This window comes from Pinus tabuliformis, chromosome 1_2 (assembly GCF_031772625.1).
Source record: "Pinus tabuliformis cultivar Carrire ecotype Pingquan chromosome 1_2, CPIR1, whole genome shotgun sequence".
In the NCBI taxonomy this organism is placed as follows: Eukaryota; Viridiplantae; Streptophyta; class Pinopsida; order Pinales; family Pinaceae; genus Pinus; species Pinus tabuliformis.
The window spans coordinates 755,772,777-755,791,631 of NC_142298.1; the positions used below are offsets into that span (position 1 = coordinate 755,772,777).

At 38.2% G+C, this 18,855-nt stretch overlaps 1 pseudogene; it reads left to right on the plus strand.

Annotated features, from left to right (window-relative positions):
* LOC149207989 (CCA tRNA nucleotidyltransferase, mitochondrial-like) overlaps positions 1–16,970 on the plus strand; it is a 58,897-nt pseudogene extending 41,927 nt beyond the window's left edge.
* The last annotated feature ends 1,885 nt before the right edge of the window (positions 16,971–18,855 follow it).

Here is an 18,855-nt window from a genome sequence, read left to right on the forward strand (position 1 = left end):
AATATATATATGTAGACATATCATCGCTGAGGTAGGCATTCCCATACTCAGATCAAAACTGACTAAATTGTTCTGATACAGGAATGATTTTGTAATACATTAAGAGTATAGACATGTGTAGACATAGTATAAGCGCAGCCATCTGTTTATGAATAGTCCACTGTATAATGAATAACAAAATTCCTCACAACCTAGATGGTAGAAACTAGATCCACAGTCTTGATTTTTGCTTCCCGAACTAGTACGATTCTACCCATGTGAATGAATGTGTCGAAGTCGAACATGGTAGAAACCACTTGATTACCAGTCAATGATGTGAACTATTAACAAGTGTGAGAGAAACCACCAGTAATGTCAATGGCTCTCAAAGTACTCAGTACAATCCATGAAACGTGAATAAATGAGCTGAAGTCGAACATGTCATAGAATCATTCGATCGAAGTTCAATGATGCAACCTATTGTCAAAGGCGAGAAAACTACCATTAGGGCATGTAGTTTTCAAGGTACTGACGATTTCTAGATCAACTTCCCAGATAATGAGCTGAAGTCGATAGAAAGCAAGCTATCACAGGCAAGCCCACAACACGAAATCATAGATCAAGTTTTGAAGAAATATATTGGCAAGGACTGACTCAGGGATGGTCAAAATGGATGACAGATATCTTGCAAATGAATGGTTTGCTTGAACTGATCTCTTTAACACATAAAGACACTACAGATGGTTTGGTGACAATTGACCCAAAGCTAATATCCAAAAACCGACTGAAGACTTTCAATGTGGTTTGATTAACTGTTAGGCAAAGGATTTCCCAACCCAGGTGAAAAAAAAGTGTCCTGTTCAAGAGTGGTTAACGGATTTTCTAAAAACCAAAGTGTAACAAACAGATTCATTTTTCTCTCTTTTCCCCCACCATTTCTGGCAAGTACCTCTTTATTTTTGACAAGCTTGAGGAGGATAACATTTGCTTGTTAGTTCATCCTTTGGATGAGTCCAACTTAGTTTAAAATTCGAACCCTAAGAAGGAGTGGTTTGTTCCTGTTTAAAATTGAACAGGTCCTTTACTGTTAAATTTTAACAAATCCAGTATAGGAAAAACTCGGTGTTTTTCAATTTTAGGGAGTCAGAAGAAAAACTTAAGAAAACTCCATGGGGATCCTTTTTCGTAAATTTGTGTCCCTCGAGCCTGAAAAAGTATAAAATTATACTCGAGAGAACCGCTTGACCATTATGATCAAGGAGTACTTTTCATAATTAGTGGCTTTGATCCGAAAAAAGTAAAAAAGTGATCGAAGACACATCGTTTCATAACCAATATCGAACTTGAAACGACAAAAGTCCGGCGATATTTTCATGTTTATACAGTCAGAAAAGAGCTGTAAGTGGACCGCCTTTTTAATTCCATTTAACGAGTTAAAAAGGGAAAAACTCGGCAATCTTTTCATATTTTACGAGTCAAAAAAGATCTTAAAGAGGACTCCAATGTTTCGCCTTTTCGTAAATTTTTGAAAGAGTCTGAAAAAGTGATAAAAGTATGCTCTTTGTTGAAAAATGATCAATTTTCTCGAAAAATCCAATATTCTGCACAAAAACTCAAAACATTACTCATACATGTTTAAGATAAATAAAAATGTATTTAAAAATTTACCTTTTTAAAGTGAAAACTAAATAAATTAAAAATTCATTTATTCGAAAAAATTTATAAAAAGGGCTTTTCTAACTTCATTTTTACCATTTGAGTTCAGAGTGAGAAGTGAGAGCTTTTGGGTAAGAAAGTTCCTGTGAAGTTTCTGGAAAATCCGTCTGGAGAAAATCGAACAACCTCTGTGCCCTCCCCAAGGTGACGGGCCATCAAAGCAACCCAACGAATTATCCTAGGCTCTCGAGGAAGGCCAACATCAACAGGAATATGCTGCGGGGCTAACATGGGGATCCTCTCTAAAGCAAAGATGACTACGATAAATCCATATCCAGCATTTTTCAATTTTCCATTCTTTGCTCTGGTTAGTTGGCCTTTCACATTTGCCAACACAGCCTCGCACCAGTTGAATATGGTGCCTCGAAAATAGTCTACAACCATTTGCATCTGGGATCTAGTAGCCACATGAAATGTTGCACTCCCGCATAGCCTGGTAACAGTGAATGCAACAACCTTAAGCTCAGGACGGTCGATAGTTTTAATATCAATCCGTTTGTCCTTTGTTTGATCATCACAAAACTCCAATCGGAGACTAGCGACAGACTGGCCACCTAGCCTAGTCCCGAAAAGAGATAATTGTTCGCCTCTCTTGGACAAACCAATCAAAAAGTATATATCCTCCAGCTCAATTTCGAGCCAGTGGCCACCAATCATGAAGCACTGGTCCTGTGTGTTCCATCTGTCTACCAGCCATTGCAAGAGGTCTACTTGGGTCCTCATGCCTGGTATGGCCCAGAACTTAAACAGTATGCCTGCTCTCAAGCTTGCAATGTGGGCATATGATTTATTGCAGTAAGATCTACATCCTCATGCTCGCGTTCTCGCCAAATAAGCATTTTGAATGTCCTACAATGCATAAAAAGACATATTAGAACCAGCTAGTTCGAAAAATTTTGGGCGAAATTGGTCCGCACGTGTTGTGAGTAATAGGTGTGGACCCATGTAGTGACGAAATCTTTGGATAACTTGGACAGTTGCCAAGGCCAATTTCTCCACATGTGAATATTTAAGCTCAGTTGGATACAGAGTTCGACTAAGATAGTAAATCACATGTTCATTGCTGAATTCATCTTCCTAAACTAAAACCATGCCAATGGTGGAATGTTATGAAACCAGCTCAAGAAAAGATAGAAAAGAAAGATCAACGCCTTAGAATTCAGCCTCTTCGAGGGGGCAACCTCCTTTACATTACATAAATGAACAATTATTGGATGATACAAATGACAAAACCTACTTTCTATATATAGGAGTCTAAGGAGTCACAATATAATCCAGCCGACCTAACAATAATAATATAAAGCCACAAAAATAACAATAGAGGGATTCTATGGGGCACAGAAATAACAATATGGGGGTAATAGGGGCACAACAATATAAATAAGGGGTATAACTACAATAGTAATGGGGTAATCACTAGTATTATAGGGACCCAACATGCCCCTCTCCTTCAAAAAAGTGTTGTCCTCAACACTTGAGTAGTTCTGGATACTTCTGCATAAAATTTTCATCCTCCCATGTGGAATCTTCAGCAGATAAGTTCTTCCACTTGATAAGATACTCTGAAATTGATCGATTTCGTAGCTGTCGAGTTCTTGTTTCTGTGACTGCTTCCGGTTCCAATATAATTTTTCCTTCCTCGTCAAGTTCTGGAAATATTGTTTGAACTGGGAGCTTGTTGCCTATAACCTTCTTTAAACATGAAACATGGAAAACTGGGTGCAATCGAGAAGCTGCAGGAAGCTCCAATTTGTATGCCATAGTACCAATCTTTTGCAACACCTTGTACGGACCATAATACTTTGGTGATAATTTATTATCCTTCTTAGCTTGCTTTAGGGACATTTGCTTATATGGTTGTAGCCGTAGGAATACCCAATCACCTACATCAAAACTTCTTTCACTGCGATGTTGATCTGCCTGTTGCTTCATTCTGTTTTGTGCCAACACGAGGTTATCCTTTAAGAGTTGGAGGACTTGTTGTTGATGTTCAATGTGATGTTCCACTGCCTGAACCTTAGAATTTTCTCTTAAATATGATGTGATGGATGGTGGTTGGTACCCATAAAGTGCCATAAATGGGGTCATTTTTGTTGCTGTATGGAAGGAAGTGTTATACCACCATTCAGCCAGAGGCAACCATTTGACCCATTGTGTGTGTGTTTATCATATACAAAGCAACGAAGATATCCTTCCAAACATTTGTTTACTATCTCAGTTTGCCCATCAGATTGAGGATGATAAGATGAGCTATGAGCTAACTGAGTACCAAGACAAGAAAATAATTTTGTCCAAAAATTTCCAGTGAAAATGGGATCTCTGTCACTTACAATAATCTTTGGGTTTCCATGTAGCTTTTGAACTGTTTCCATAAATGCAGTAGAAACTGTACTGGCTTTAAATGGATGTGATAATGCACAAAAGTGTGCATACTTGGTAAGTCTGTCAACTACCACCATGATGACACTCTTTCCCTCAGACTTGGGTAAACCTGTGATAAAATCCATTGAAACCTCCTCCCAACGTTGGCTTGGAATGGATAAAGGTTGTAATAGACCCGGTGTCTTAATTGTTTCAACTTTATTTTGTTGGCAAACCAAACATTCCGCCACAAACTTTTGAATATATGATTTAAGGCCATCCCAAAAAAATTCCTTCTTAACCCTGTGGTAAGTTTTTAAAAATCCTGAGTGCCCTCCTAAGGGAGAAGTGTGCAATTCCATAAGAATCTTTTGTTTTAGCTGGGAATTTTTACAGAGGTATAAGCGATCTTTGTACCATAACGAATCATTTTTCCAGCTAAATGTATCAGAAGTACTGGAATCTTGTTGTAGCTTTTGAATAAGTGCCCACACTTCTTGGTCATTCTTCCATTCCTCCTTTGCTTCGTTTATCCAATCTGGTTGGATAATAGAAATGGCACACAACAATTCTTCCATATCCTCATCCTTTTTTGAGAGTGCATCTGCCACCACATTTTGCTTCCCTTTTTTGTAGATGATTTCAAAGTCATAACCCAACATCTTTGTGACCCACTTTTGTTGCTCTTCAGAGGATAATCTTTGTTCTAAAAAGTATTTAAGGCTATCATGATCTGTTTTTACCTTGAAGTGTCTTCCCATTAGGTAGGGTCGCCATTTCTTAAGTGCATGGAGTATTGCCAACATTTCCTTCTCATAAATAGCTTTGCTTAAAAACTTTCCCTTGATTGGACGACTTTCAAAAGCAATGGGTCTTTCATCTTGCATTAGAATAGCACCAATTCCATTTCCTGAAGCATCACATTCCACAATAAAGGTTTTTGTGAAGTCCGGTGTAGCTAAGACCGGTGCTTGGCACATTGCCTCTTTAAGATGTTTAAAGGCCTTTGTTGCTTCCGGAGTCCATGAAAATGAATCTTTCTTCAATAATGTTGTTAGAGGTGCTGCTATTCTCCCATAATTCTTAACAAACTTGCGATAATACCCTGTCAACCCAAGAAATCCTCGCAGATGCTTTATGGATGTGGGGATTTTCCATTCCTTAATGGCTTTAATTTTGTTAGGGTCTACCTTAACTCCTTCATGAGATACAATATGACCCAAATATTCCACCTCCTGGACTCCAAAGAAACATTTGGATCTTTTTGCATATAATTGTTTCTCCTCCAATAGTTGTAGCACACTGTCAACATGTTCAACATGATCCTTCCAAGACTTGATGTAGATTAGTATATCATCAAAAAATACTAACACAAATTTTCTAAGGAATGGTTTGAAAATTGAATTCATCAAACCTTGAAATGTTGAAGGTGCATTGGTAAGGCCAAAAGGCATGACCAAAAATTCATAATGACCCTCATGAGTTCTAAATGCTGTTTTCGGAATGTCTTCAATCTTCATTCTGATTTGATGATATCCCGAACGAAGATCCAACTTGGTGAAGTAAATTGATCCATGCAATTCATCCAGTAATTCATCAATGACAGGAATGGGGAACTTATCTTTAATAGTGAGCTTGTTGAGCTCCCTATAATCTGGACACATGCGCCATGATCCATCCTTCTTGTGCACCAATACTACTGGAGCTGAGAAAGAACTTTGACTCGGTTGAATTATACCAGCCTCTAGCATTTCTGCAACCATACGTTCAATTTCACTTTTTTGGACATAGGGATATCTGTACGGCCTGCTGTTTGGAGGAACACTTCCTGGAATCAGATGAATAGCATGATCATGATCACGCATAGGTGGGAGACCTTTGGGAGTCTCAAATACCTTGGAATGATTGTCCAGGACTTTTTGGAGATCTGGAGAAATAGATGATTCCAATGTGGAAACATCTAGCGAACATAATTGTGCAATTATACCTCTTTGCTCCTTTTTTAGAAGCTTTGTCATGCCATTAGAGCTGATTATCTTTCCTGGTTTCCCTGCAATACCCCTTAATTCAACTTCCTTTCCTTCCACAGAAAATTTCATGAAAAGTTCTTGAAAATTAAAAGCTATTGTACCCAAGGATTGTAGCCATTGGACTCCTAGTACAACATCAGCACCTCCCATTGGAATGGAAAGCATTGGGCTAGTCAATACATATTCTCCCATGGATAGCTTGATATTATGGCACTTTCCAGAACAATTTATTGTTCCTCCATTTGCAATCATCACTTGACACTCTGGTGCTAGATATAGGAAGCAATTCAATTCTTTTGCTACCCTACAATGAATAAAATTATGGGTGCTTCTTGAATCAATCAACACTATTACCTTTTTCTTCTTGATTTGTCCTTCTATCTTGATGGTTTGAGGAGTGGTAATTCCCGCCAATGCATTACAAGATATGGTCGGATTTATTTGTTCTTCATCTAGGCTTTGTTCTTGGAATATATCCTCTTCTTTTGACCTTTCTTGCTCCTTTTCTTCTTCCTCTTCACAATATATGTAGAATAATTTCTTCTCAGCACACTTATGACCTTTTGTGTATTTGCTATCACAATTGTAACAAAGCCCTTTTGCTATCATAATTGTAACAAAGCTCTGATACCAAATGTTATGAAACCAGCTCAAGAAAAGATAGAAAAGAAAGATCAACGCCTTGGAATTCAGCCTCTTCGAGGGGGCAACCTCCTTTACATTACATAAATGAACAATTCTTGGATGATACAAATGACAAAACCTCCTTTCTAAATATAGGAGTCTAAGGAGTCACAATATAATCCAGCCGACCTAACAATAATAATATAAAGCCACAAAAATAACAATAGAGGGATTCTATAGGGCACAGAAATAACAATATGGGGGTAATAGGGGCACAACAATATAAATAAGGGGTATAACTACAATAGTAATGGGGTAATCACTAGTATTATAGGGACCCAACATGGAATCAGAACCGACGAGATAAAAAAGTAATCCTGGTTGTAATTGGGAGGATGCAGTAATGGTGCATGGGCTAACATGTGTTTAAGTGCATCAAAAGATTTGTTAGTGATCTCATCCCAAAAGAATGGAGTATTCTTTTTCAACAACCTGGTAAAACCTTTCATTATCTCTGCGTAGTTAGGAATGAAATGACGTAAAAAGTTTGCTTTCCCTTGCAAACTTTGGAGTTGGTGAAAAGTGGAAGGAGGAGGTAGATTGACGATAGCTTCAACCTTTGAGGGATCAACACAAATGCCAGCTTTTGAAGTGACAAATCCCAGTAAGCGACCCGTTTCTACACAAAATACACATTTGTGTGGATTCAGCCTAATTTGATAATGCCTACATCTCATAAAGATAGCTCGTAAATGAGTGAGATGATCAGCTCCACGCAATGAATGGGTAGGTAAATCATCGAGATAAGGCTGCACAATGTGCTTGATGTCATGAAATGCGTAAGACATAGCCCTTTAAAAAGTTTCTCCAATGTTCTTCAATCCAAAGGGTAATTTGCAATAAGCAAATGTCCCCCATGGACAAATGAAAGTTGTTTTAGGTTGACCAGCAGGGAGTATGTTGATTTGATTGTAACCGGAAAAACCATCCATAAAGGAGAACATTTCACTGTCGGCACAATCATCGATAATTTGATCGATTTAGGGGGTTGGATAATTGTCTTTAGGACAAGCTTAATTAATATCCCTATAGTCGATACATATTCTTATCGTCCTTGTTTTTTGTTAACAGGAACAATATTTGATACCCAATCGGTTAAAGGAATTGGATAAATGAAACATGCGTGAAGTAATTTCTCAACTTCAGCTTTGATAGCAGCAACTTTTCTTGGATGTATCTGATGTAAATGTTGTCGAACAAGTTTAGCATCCGGGTAAGTTTTAATTTCATGGACAACAATTGATGGATCGATTCCTGGCATTTCTTCATATGACCAGGAAAACACATCGCGGAATTCTTGAAATAGGGCTTTATAAGTTTGGATTTCATCGTCCATACAAGAAGCACCTATATGAATGTTTCAATAATTCGAGGCTTAACTGAAATGCCAATAGGAACCGTTTGAGAGATATTTCTGAAATTTAACTCAGAATCAGAATGTTGCAATGGATTTTATGGTTCTTTCACATAGTCAGTAGTAAAAATAGAAGAAAAAACATTTTCAAAATGATCAAGCTTAGGTAAAAACGAAGATCGGTGATGAAGATCTTCCCATGGTAAATCATCAACAGACAAAAGTTCACGAATCCGCTCATCAGTATGAATATGATTAGAAAGTGTTTTTGTAGCTGAGGTTGATATTGAAAGTGATTCCCCATGGACCACATTCATTGGATCAGTTTCGGTTGAACAAGAATCAGAAAACAACTATACAGCCTGATATGCAATTTCAAAGGGACTCAAAGGCATCACGCCATCAAATGAATCCACCTCAGAATTGGAAGGTACGATCCAAGGATCATCAAAAGTAATAGTGTTCGATGAAATCATATGAATAGTTGCAATAGAAGGCGATACGTTAGGAGGAGAGAAGGAAAAAGTTCCTAGTAAACTAGAATCTTTAATCAAACCTACTCCAACATCCTTGTAAGGGATAGTTGTTTTTCGACGTGCTGAATACTATCTGTAGAGGCTGGGTCAGATGAGAAATAAGTCAGCTGGTCTATCGTAACGATCTTTTCGTTATGAGGAAACTTGATTAGTCGAAAGATCGATGAAAAAATAACAGTCATAGCATAAGACCAACTGCGACCTAGGAGAAGGTTGTAATCTAGAGGGGCATCAACCACTTCCACATCTAGATTTACGGTTTTGCCTTTGACCCCTATAGGTAAATCCTACAAAATACCAAAAGGATGGAACCATCGGCCATCAAAAGCCTTTAGAATTGTCAGAGACTGATTGAGTGTGGGAGAACCAAGTGATCTCCAACACTGGATCGACATAATACACGTAGAAGCCCCTTCATCAATCACAGTCCGAAAGCAAGGCCTGTTTTTGACTAACACTGGAATCTGGAAAGCCATTTGATGAGGTAGCCGGGGTGTACTATTCTCTAAATCGAAGATTATTAGGTTCGAATCCTGTATATCGACATCTCCTATAGCGGACAATAGTAATTTACGTTGTGCTGGGCATGATTGTAGCACTTCCAAAGATGACATTGTTGAAGGGGAAATAGCTAAGTCTTCAATAATGTTATAATTCTGAGCAGCTCTCACATGTGGATTGAAAGCTGATTTACGAAGCATACCTTTAGCAGGCGGTTTGATTACTAAGTCAAGGTTGGGTTTCTCGATCTGTAGCGGATCAAAACCAAGAGGAGTTGTAGTTGATGTGTTTGAATTAGAAAATTCTGCTTCTTTACCACCAACAGGATTTTTACTACCATAATCTTGCAATCGCGTCACAATCCTGACATGAGACATCATCATAATGGGTTCTTCTGAGGCATTCGAGGAAGAACCAATCATCTTACTATCTTGAGTAGGAAAAGGATCCTTTAAGACAGCAGGCGTTTGAGAACCTTTAACGATTTTCAAAACCTCTGCTCGATGTGGACAGTCTTTGGTAAAATGATCCTCGTCACAAATGAAACAAGGATAGCAAGGTTTACGTTTTTCATTAGTAGATTCATTTTTATCTGTTTTATCTTTTGAATTTTGTTTGTTTTTCTTCTTCCCCTTCTTTTTACTGCCGGATTTTGATTTGGTCGTAGATGAGTCTACGACATGGATGTCAGCAGAAAATTCAGCGGAAGAATCTCCTTTTGGGGAATCAAGTAAAGTTATTATAGGAGAAGAATTCTTTGAAGACTTCTTCTTACTTTTAGTACTAACCAAACCTATCATACCATCAGCGGCATGAGACCCTGAAGGAGCTACAATTATTTGAGCGTGTTTCAGAAGATCAGGGATTTTTTCATGTAAAGTACTTGACTGCGTATAGACGAGGTCAAGGTACTAAGCCTGAGCAATGACTTGCTCTTCAGTGACAACTCCTCCCTTAGCTACATCTTCAGTGATTTTTGGTAACAATGATTTAATGAACCATTCCGCTAAAATTTGATCTGGAATGAAAACTTTCACTAAATGCCTCGTCGCCATTCATGAATATGATGAGAAATATATGTGGATGTGGATTGTTTTAGTGAAGTTAACAGTTCCATGACATTGTCGTATCTAATAGGCAACTGAAAATGAGTTAAGAAAGAAGTGGCTAACTGATTGAAATTATAAAAAGAGGCTCGTGGTAACTCAATGTACCATTTAGCAGCAAAACCAATAAGAGTTCGTTGAAAAAGACACAATCGAATTGAATCATCAATGATTGAATTAGATGCACAACAGAGGTGATAAGTCATAACATGATTTGACGGATCCTCTCATGACTTACCCTCGAATTTTAGGATATCACTGGGCAACGTACTAGGCATTGGCAGCCAATACGGAAGATAGTAAATCAGATCATTCGTAAGGCGCAACAAATCAGGAAATCCAAAGTTGCGATAAATGGTAACTGACGGTTAGGGTCGCGAAAACCTTGAGTAATGAGACCAGCTCTAGGAGGAGGATATCCAGGATAACCTAGAATTGGATTTGCATTAGGAATGTTATAACCTCCTGGGAAACCAGGATTAACTGAACCAAACTGGGGTAGTTGAGGTTGCTGATAAGTATAGCTAGGATACGGTTGATACTGATAAACTGGGTTTTGTACAATAGGACCGAATTGATACTGTCCCTGGTACAGTTGATAAGTGAATTGTGGTTGACTTGTGACAATCGTACTTGGTCTAGCTTGTCCTGCAGGCATCTGGACCGAAGTCTAAACTGTAGGCCCTAACTGTGGTACAGATACTTGAGGAGTTTACATTGATGTAGGGATAGTAGAAACTGGAGCTAGAGATACTCTAGAAACAGGTGTGGTAGGTTGAACAGAAGTTGCAGTAGTTGCAGCAGTTTGAGGCGGAGTTTGAGGTGAGCTAGGCCCAGGTTGCTGAACTAAACCAGGTGCAGGGGTTTGAACAGTAGGTTGGATAGGTTGTTGGGTTGGACCAGAAACCAAAGGTTGTCCAGGTTGATTAGATAACTTCACATTAGGTTACATAGTCTGTTGAGTTTGAGACAGATCCCACACCATATTCATTTCGAAGTATGGACCCATAAAAGGTTGTGCATATGGAGGACCATAACCTAGTTGAACATAGGGCTGATAATTAAGCGGTACATTTCTAGCTCCTTGTAAAAATGATTAACCAGAAAGCGATCGGAAACCTTGAGTTGGGTACTGACCTTGAGGTTGATAACCCTGAGGCACGTACTGAAACTATGGTTGACCGTGAGGTATGTACTGAAACTGGGGTTGACCTTGAGGTATGTACTAAGTCTGGGGTTGACCTTGGGGTATGTACTGTCCTTGAGGTTGCCCCCCAAGCGGTAATTGACTACCTTGAGGTTGCCCCCCAGGTGGTAACTGACTACCTTGAGGTTGAGGATTTGGAATACTACCAGACATCATAAGGATTTCTTCTGCGTTCAACATTTGAGTTCCATTACTACCAGTTGATAACTCATGTTCAGTTGGTCAAGGGGATGCTCCTGAAAAAGTACCAGTGAGTGACTGATACCCCGAAGGAACAGAAGGATCACCATATAAAAATGTTTCTAGTGATTGGGAAAACATAGATGATTGTCTTGACGTGATCGATGAAGGATAATAACCTCTTGGTGTAGGATGAAAAGGAATTCGAGGTGGTGAAAAACTAAGACCCGGGTTTTCTAAAAAATTTGTCAATGATACATACCAAGCGTCACTCCTAAAAGGACTGTAGAATATTGATTCATGCTCCCTAAGATTTAAAGTTGGTTGGTTTTCGGGAAGAGTTACGTCTTCGTCTGGACTGACAAGTTCTTCAATAGAAATGAGGCCAGAAGGAAGATTTTGGGTAATGATATTTCCTACCCTAGGTGAACCAGGACCACTGGAAGTTGGAGAAGAAAACCCTGAAGTTGGTGTAGCAGCAAGTTCAGTGTTAGGCTCAAAAATTTCAGGTTTTTTAGCTAATTCACTGCAAGGAGAAATACTACCAATAACTTCGGAAAATGAAATTGGCTCTTGAATATACTCTATTGTTTGTATTTGATAATTAGGATGAACAATTAAATATGACTCTCCAGCTTCTGGTGATCCAACTCAATTGTCACTAGGTGATACAAGAGCTCGTAGCCCTTCAAGCTAGCTTGGTGTATACTCAGGAGGTTTCCCCTGAAGTCTACGAGATTGTCTCTGTAATTTAGCCACGATTAAATATTTAATTAATCACACGCAAACAAAGAAAATTTCAATAAAACCACCTAAAGTCTCTAAAGAAACAAACAACTGAATCACACGCTTAAAAAATCTAAGAGTGCAAACCACACACAAACAGTAAGTTCCCGTACTAAAAACACTAGTTGGCGATGAAATCCAACGTAGTAGAAGTTTAATACAGAAAGGGTGGTTGGAACAGTTACCCCAACAACGTGCTTAATGAAATAGACTAGCACAAGTTTCTTCACAAAACCATCTCGAGTGAAGAGAACCCCCCAGAGAGTCCAAGTGAGTCTAGTCGACGTCTGCTCTAGGTACAGTGAGATCCTTCCTTCACCGTCACCTTAGGAAATAATCTTAAGTTTATGGACACTAAGGTTACCAACAGCAACAAATACAACTGGGGGAACAGTCTACGATCTGATCTACGCGCAAGGGCAGAGTAACAAAACTCAATCCCCTTGAAGGCTCCTCGACATGGTCAATCCAAGGATTACCAACAAGTAACCCCAGGCTCCTCGACAATGGTTAATCTGAGGTTTACCATTTATAATACGCAGAAATCTTCTATCTTTCCCAATGAAACAGAATTGATTTTCTCAAAGGTTCGGACATGATCTCGTGATTGACTCGTTTAAGAGAAGCTTCCCAGAATGTATCAATTACAATTGGATTTATTTCCTACTGCAAGATGTATCTACTTGTTTGTTTTAACTATCTTGGAGAGTTAATTACTCCCTAATCCAAGATACTAGCCTAACCTATATTGTTGATAAGAGCCCTAGAAATAGAAAAGATTACTAGATCAATTTTAATTAAGCGTTGCTTTTATGGGTTGTTATTTAATTCAATAGGTATGGAAATGAAACTTTGATGGTGTGAAGACTCGACTCCAAAAACACTAAAAAATGCACCTAAAATGATAAGCAATTCGTTTTTCTTTCATTGAAATTCTAGCTAAAAGAAAGAGTTCGAGAATGCAATTCTTTAAGAAACAATTCTTTCTTTCAACATGGCAATGGAAAGAAAAACTTTTTTTCTTTTTCAATAAGAACTCAAAACAAGACTAATAATTAATGCTCACAATAAATCCCTTTCCCTTTTCAGAACTCGAAACTACAAAAAAACAATTTGCTTCAAAAGAGATCTACAAGTTCTAGAAAAACACTCAAAACTACAAAAACTAATTTTGAGATCTAAAAACTTTTTAAAAATCTAATTAAATAAAAGCTTCAATTTTTTTTGAGGACGTTTTGCTTAGTTGTTCAATAAACTAAGGATTCATTTTTTTAGAATAACAAACCAATCAAAAAACATCCAGATATGTTTTCTTTTGTAAAAATGAAATTCAAAACTTATAACAAAGTTTGTTCAAAGATTTGCAAGGAGAAAACTAAATCTATTTCTCACAAAGGATAGATTTCACAACCAAGTCAGACTCATCAAGAAGACAAAAAGACACTAGGGTGATCTAAGGTTTCTCGAGCTTCTGATCTTTGAGCCACTATAGAGACAAAGTGAAAACCACTCCAGGCATGCAAAACTTCTAGAAAATCATCTAAAACAAAAGTACCATCGGAACTCAACCACAAGAGATTTTTGACAGGAAAAATGCAGATCTGGGTAGATGCTAAAAATCCTAAATGAAACCTAGACTTAACTAGAAGAAGATATTTTAGGTTTTTCAAAAAAATTTACAAGGTCCGCAAGCTTCCAGAAGAAACAGGTGCGGTCCCGCTCTGTTTACTAAAGGAAAAGTGCGGAGATGCCCACACTGTCTGTAAAGAGAAAGTGCAGTCCCCTAAAAACTTCGAAAAAAAAGAAAAAAATAATCCAGATTCTAAAAACTACACAAGCTAGCATACATCAATCAAAAACCAGAAACGAAAACAATTCTCTCAAGTCAAAACAAAGGAAAACCAAAAACCAAATTCATGTCCCTACCGGAGTCGCCAATTTGTTGGCCAGATAAATCGATCTTGCGGACAAGACCGATCTCCCTAGTATCAGAAGATAGTCTAGCAACAAACAGACAAACAAATCTATCTTTCTCTAGACATATGTGATTTATAAATAAATACTATAAAGGTGTTAAGATCCTAACTTAGATCCAATGCTTGTTCGTAGTAGCTATCCTTCAATCGTTTGAAAGAGTTACCTTTGAGGACCTGCAATCACAAACAAGAAAACATTAAATAGCACTTGCATAGCAAACATCATAAATCATGTCTATTATGGTGATCAAGGAATCCATAAAATAAACCATGAATCAACAACTTATTGAGAAAAACAAACTTATTTGTATTAACTTTGAAGTAGAAGAACCTTACAACCTTTTTAGCCTTGATGTTGAACAAGCTCTTCCTAGGGTCCGAAATAGGAATTTCCTTTACTTTGACAAGCCTTGCACTCTTCCAAATGAGATCTTAGAGGTATGTAATCTCTCCTCATAAGAACTAAACTAAAGAAGACTAAGTTCCAACAACATTTCTCCTAAAAAATATTCAGCTTCCAACCTCCTCAATAACCAACCCAATGCCTCTTTTTATAGTGTAGAGGAGGAGGTTACAGGTCCACCTATGAAGGGATAGAATCCTCCTTCAAAGGGATAAGCTCCTCACATCAAGGGGTTAGCTCCTTAAGGTATGGGATGCATGAACCTTAAGAGAGTGAACTTTCCACCTCAAGATTCCTTCCAGAAGCTTCTAGAAATGACTGAAAGTGATTTTTTTAGAATATACTCACTCCTTTTTAACTTTTACAGGGGTCCGCACCTTTAACACAAAGACAGAGCGGTCAGGTGTGCAAGAGACATGACCATTAGGTGCAAGACCGCAAGTAATACATAGAGAAAGTGCGGAACCAGAGTTTTAAAGACTTTGAGGGATTTTCTCTTACTTTCAAGGCTTGATATGAGGAACTGATACTTCAGACTTGTAGAGGGGGAAGTATGAGTGGTAATGAACTCACACAGATAGCAGAATGTCAAGGTGACAATTTTTAGTGCAATAGTCCCTTGAGAAAACGTCGTTCTGCCTTGCTGTAGCTCATGGTCGTGTCCACCGCAAACTCGATCATAAATCCCCTTATTATCCAGTCAAGCCAATGGTCCATAGCTCACGTGATGTTGTCTTTTGATGCCTCTAGTATGTGCACTAATTTCAGAGTCCACACTATCAGTTGGTCGAGCTTGTTAGACTCCGTCTTGTCAGTCAATGTGAGATTGATTCTTCTTCAAAACCCTGTTTTGAAGAAGAAATCATTAAATGTGTTGTTTTAGAATATGTAATTTATTCTCCAGCTCTTCAAATGGCAGCAGTTTCATCAGCTCCTATCCCTGCAAGCAGACAAAGAAAAACCCTCATTCAAAATCAGCAAATTTAAAAAGGGAATTAGAAAACAGAGTTTGTAATAATGTGTTGAAGCATAATTGGCAAAGAATATTGCAAAGAGGATTTCATCAGATGGTGGCGGTGCACTCATCATTGATTATGGACAAATATGGAAGGCGCCCACTTCTAATGATTGCTTCAGGAGGAATGTGCATAAGCTGCTTCATTATTGGATCATTCTACATACAGGGACATTTTTATCCAATATGAAGTTTAAATTAGAAACAAAACAGGTAGCCATCATGGAAAAGTTAAAACAAAAGTATTATCAGGATCTTACAACCCAGATCAATCAAAACACCTGGAGATTGCAAGAATGCGTATCTTTGATGTATGGATTGACTTTGTCAATCTTCGATCTGAGACATATGCAGAGGACAGTCGTATTCCTTCCATGGAGTTTGGAACAGCTGAACAAGATGCATATCGAAGAGATTTGATAATCAATAGCTTGTACTACAATATAAACACAGGTTCTGTGGAGGACTTGACTGGAAGAGCTATATCGGATTTAAAATCTGGAATTATAGCTACACATTTGCCACCCAAGGCCACATTTCTGGATGATCCATTACGCGTTCTATGAGCAGTTCGATTTGGGACAAGGTTTGAGTTTAAGTTGGATAATGAATTAAAGAAGGCAGCTGCTGATGAAGAGGTGAAAAATGCATTGGCTAGCAAAATCAGTCGTGAACGAGTTGGTCATGAGATTGATCTGATGCTTTCTGGCAATCATCCTGTCAAGGCAATTAGCCAGCTTAACGATTTGCAGCTATTCTGGACTGTATTCAGCCTTCCTCAAAATGTGGACAATCAATTGCCAGAGGATTGTGAAAGACTTTGTGTGAAATGCATCGACGCTATTTGGGAAGTTCTTGGTGAAGTTGGATTTGAAATACCCAATAAGGATCATAGAAGATTGTGTTCATATAGTGCATTATTCTTGCCCTTAAGGAAAGCAAGTTATGCAGATCGCAAAGGAAAATTGGTTCCTGTAGTAAATGCAATCATCAGAGATTTTCTAAAGCTGAAGGCTGATGATGCAGAATAGGTAATGAGCTTACACAATGCTGCTGAGGAATTCTCTATCCTGGTTGATTTATTAATCTCAGGTGAAGTTACGATTTCCCACAAAAATTGCACAGAAGAGGATTGAAGAGGCCTAAGAAAATGCCGAAACATGCTTACGAGGAGTGGATATCTTCAGTTCTCGCTTCGAATTAAACATTTAAAGCAACAGGACTTGAAAAGAAAACAAAGCAAATGCAACTCAGTTTTGTAAAGAAGACCAGGGTAATCATGACTGATTTGATGTAATGTTGATCTTGATTGCTTTATCAAATCATGTACTCCAAATATCATACGATTTGGATTATGAAGTGATGCCTATCCTCACTAGTATTAAGTGACAATTAGATAGAAGAAATGCATCTGAAGAGCTATTTCACAGAAGAAAGCAAATGACAGTTTACGATACAGTTACATTCCTTCGTTCTGAATAGTATGAAATTTCATCTCGTGAAGGATGATTATATATACACATCAGGATCTGATGGAACACTTAGCTGCACTGATATTGAGATGAGAGTTCCAATCCTCCTGATGGATGGAATGGACTGGCAACATGGAGAATGCTATATGGCATGGATATCAATTCAGAGTAAGATCTTTTACTGGTTGCGGATAACTTTGGGATTCTTTACCAGATAGACATTCGCTCAAATAAGAAAACAGAGGAACCCATTCTAATCCACAAAAAGGGTTCTAAAGTTGTGGGGCTTCATTCCAATCCATTCAATCCAGATCTTCTGATCAGCTGTGGCAATGATCATTTTGCTCGTCTTTGGGATATTCGCCAATTAAAAGCTGGGGCCTTCCTGGGAGAGTTGAAACACCCACGTGTTGTGAACTCTGCTTATTTTTCACCATAAACTGGCAGTAAAATCATGACTACATGCCAAGATAATCGGATACATGTATGGGATTCTATCTTTGGTGATTTGCGCTATCCAAGCCATGAGATCGTCGATAGTCATGATTTTAATGGTCACTTGACCTGCTTTCGTGCCGAATGGGATCCAAAGGATCCGTCCGAGTGCCTTGCAGTTATTGGTTGTTACATAAGTGATAATTTCAATGGCATAGCTTTGCATCCAATTGATTTCATCGATACAAGCAATGGACAGCTTGTCGCTGAAATAATGTGTCCAAATATAGCAACCGATCTCCTACTAATGACTTCAGTCCTGATTCGATGGGATCTGCGCTCCAGCTTTGCCTCTTAATAAACTAATCATCAGAAGATTTAGAGGGACGTTGTTCCGTTTGTAGAATAAATGTAATGCTCTTTTCTTATTTTTGTAATTTCAGTTGAAACAGCGCCCTTATTGTTGGGTCGATCTGTTTTCTTCTGGTATAGTTTATTTAATGTATAAAAATAATCATTTGTAAGAGCGAGAGAAGAGAGAAGAGTTCTGAGAGCTGGTGGAGGAAAACAGAGCTTCCATTGTACAGTCTTTGACAGAGATTTTAATGAAAATACACAGCTCTGACTTCTGAGATTCATGTGGTATGAGATTTAACATTTGTGTCCTCCTTCTGTTTCATATGTAGCCTGTTATGTTTTCATTTCATTTCATGATCGTTTCCAATTGAACAAATGAAGTGCTAAGGTAGAATTCATAATTTTTATGCTCTGCCTTTAAGTTTGTTCATATTCAATGTTTTCTTCTGTTTGACAAGGATTCATCTTCTATGCCCTTGTCAGCTCCTCAGCAATCTTGCCAGTCCATTTAATCTCAATTTGATGTTAAATTTCTTACCTACCTTGCCTCAGGAGATAATCTATGTTTTTTATTATATTTCTCTGTTTCAAGCTGTTCTTTGCCCCATGCAGCCCAGAAAAACCTCATCATTTTATTAAAAACCCCTTTTTATCAATTTACTAGCCTAAAATCAGAGTTCTTTATTAGTCATCTCAGCCCCTTTGAAGACTTTTTGCTGAGATAGACCGGAGAGAGCCCTCTCCTTCCCCATAGGGC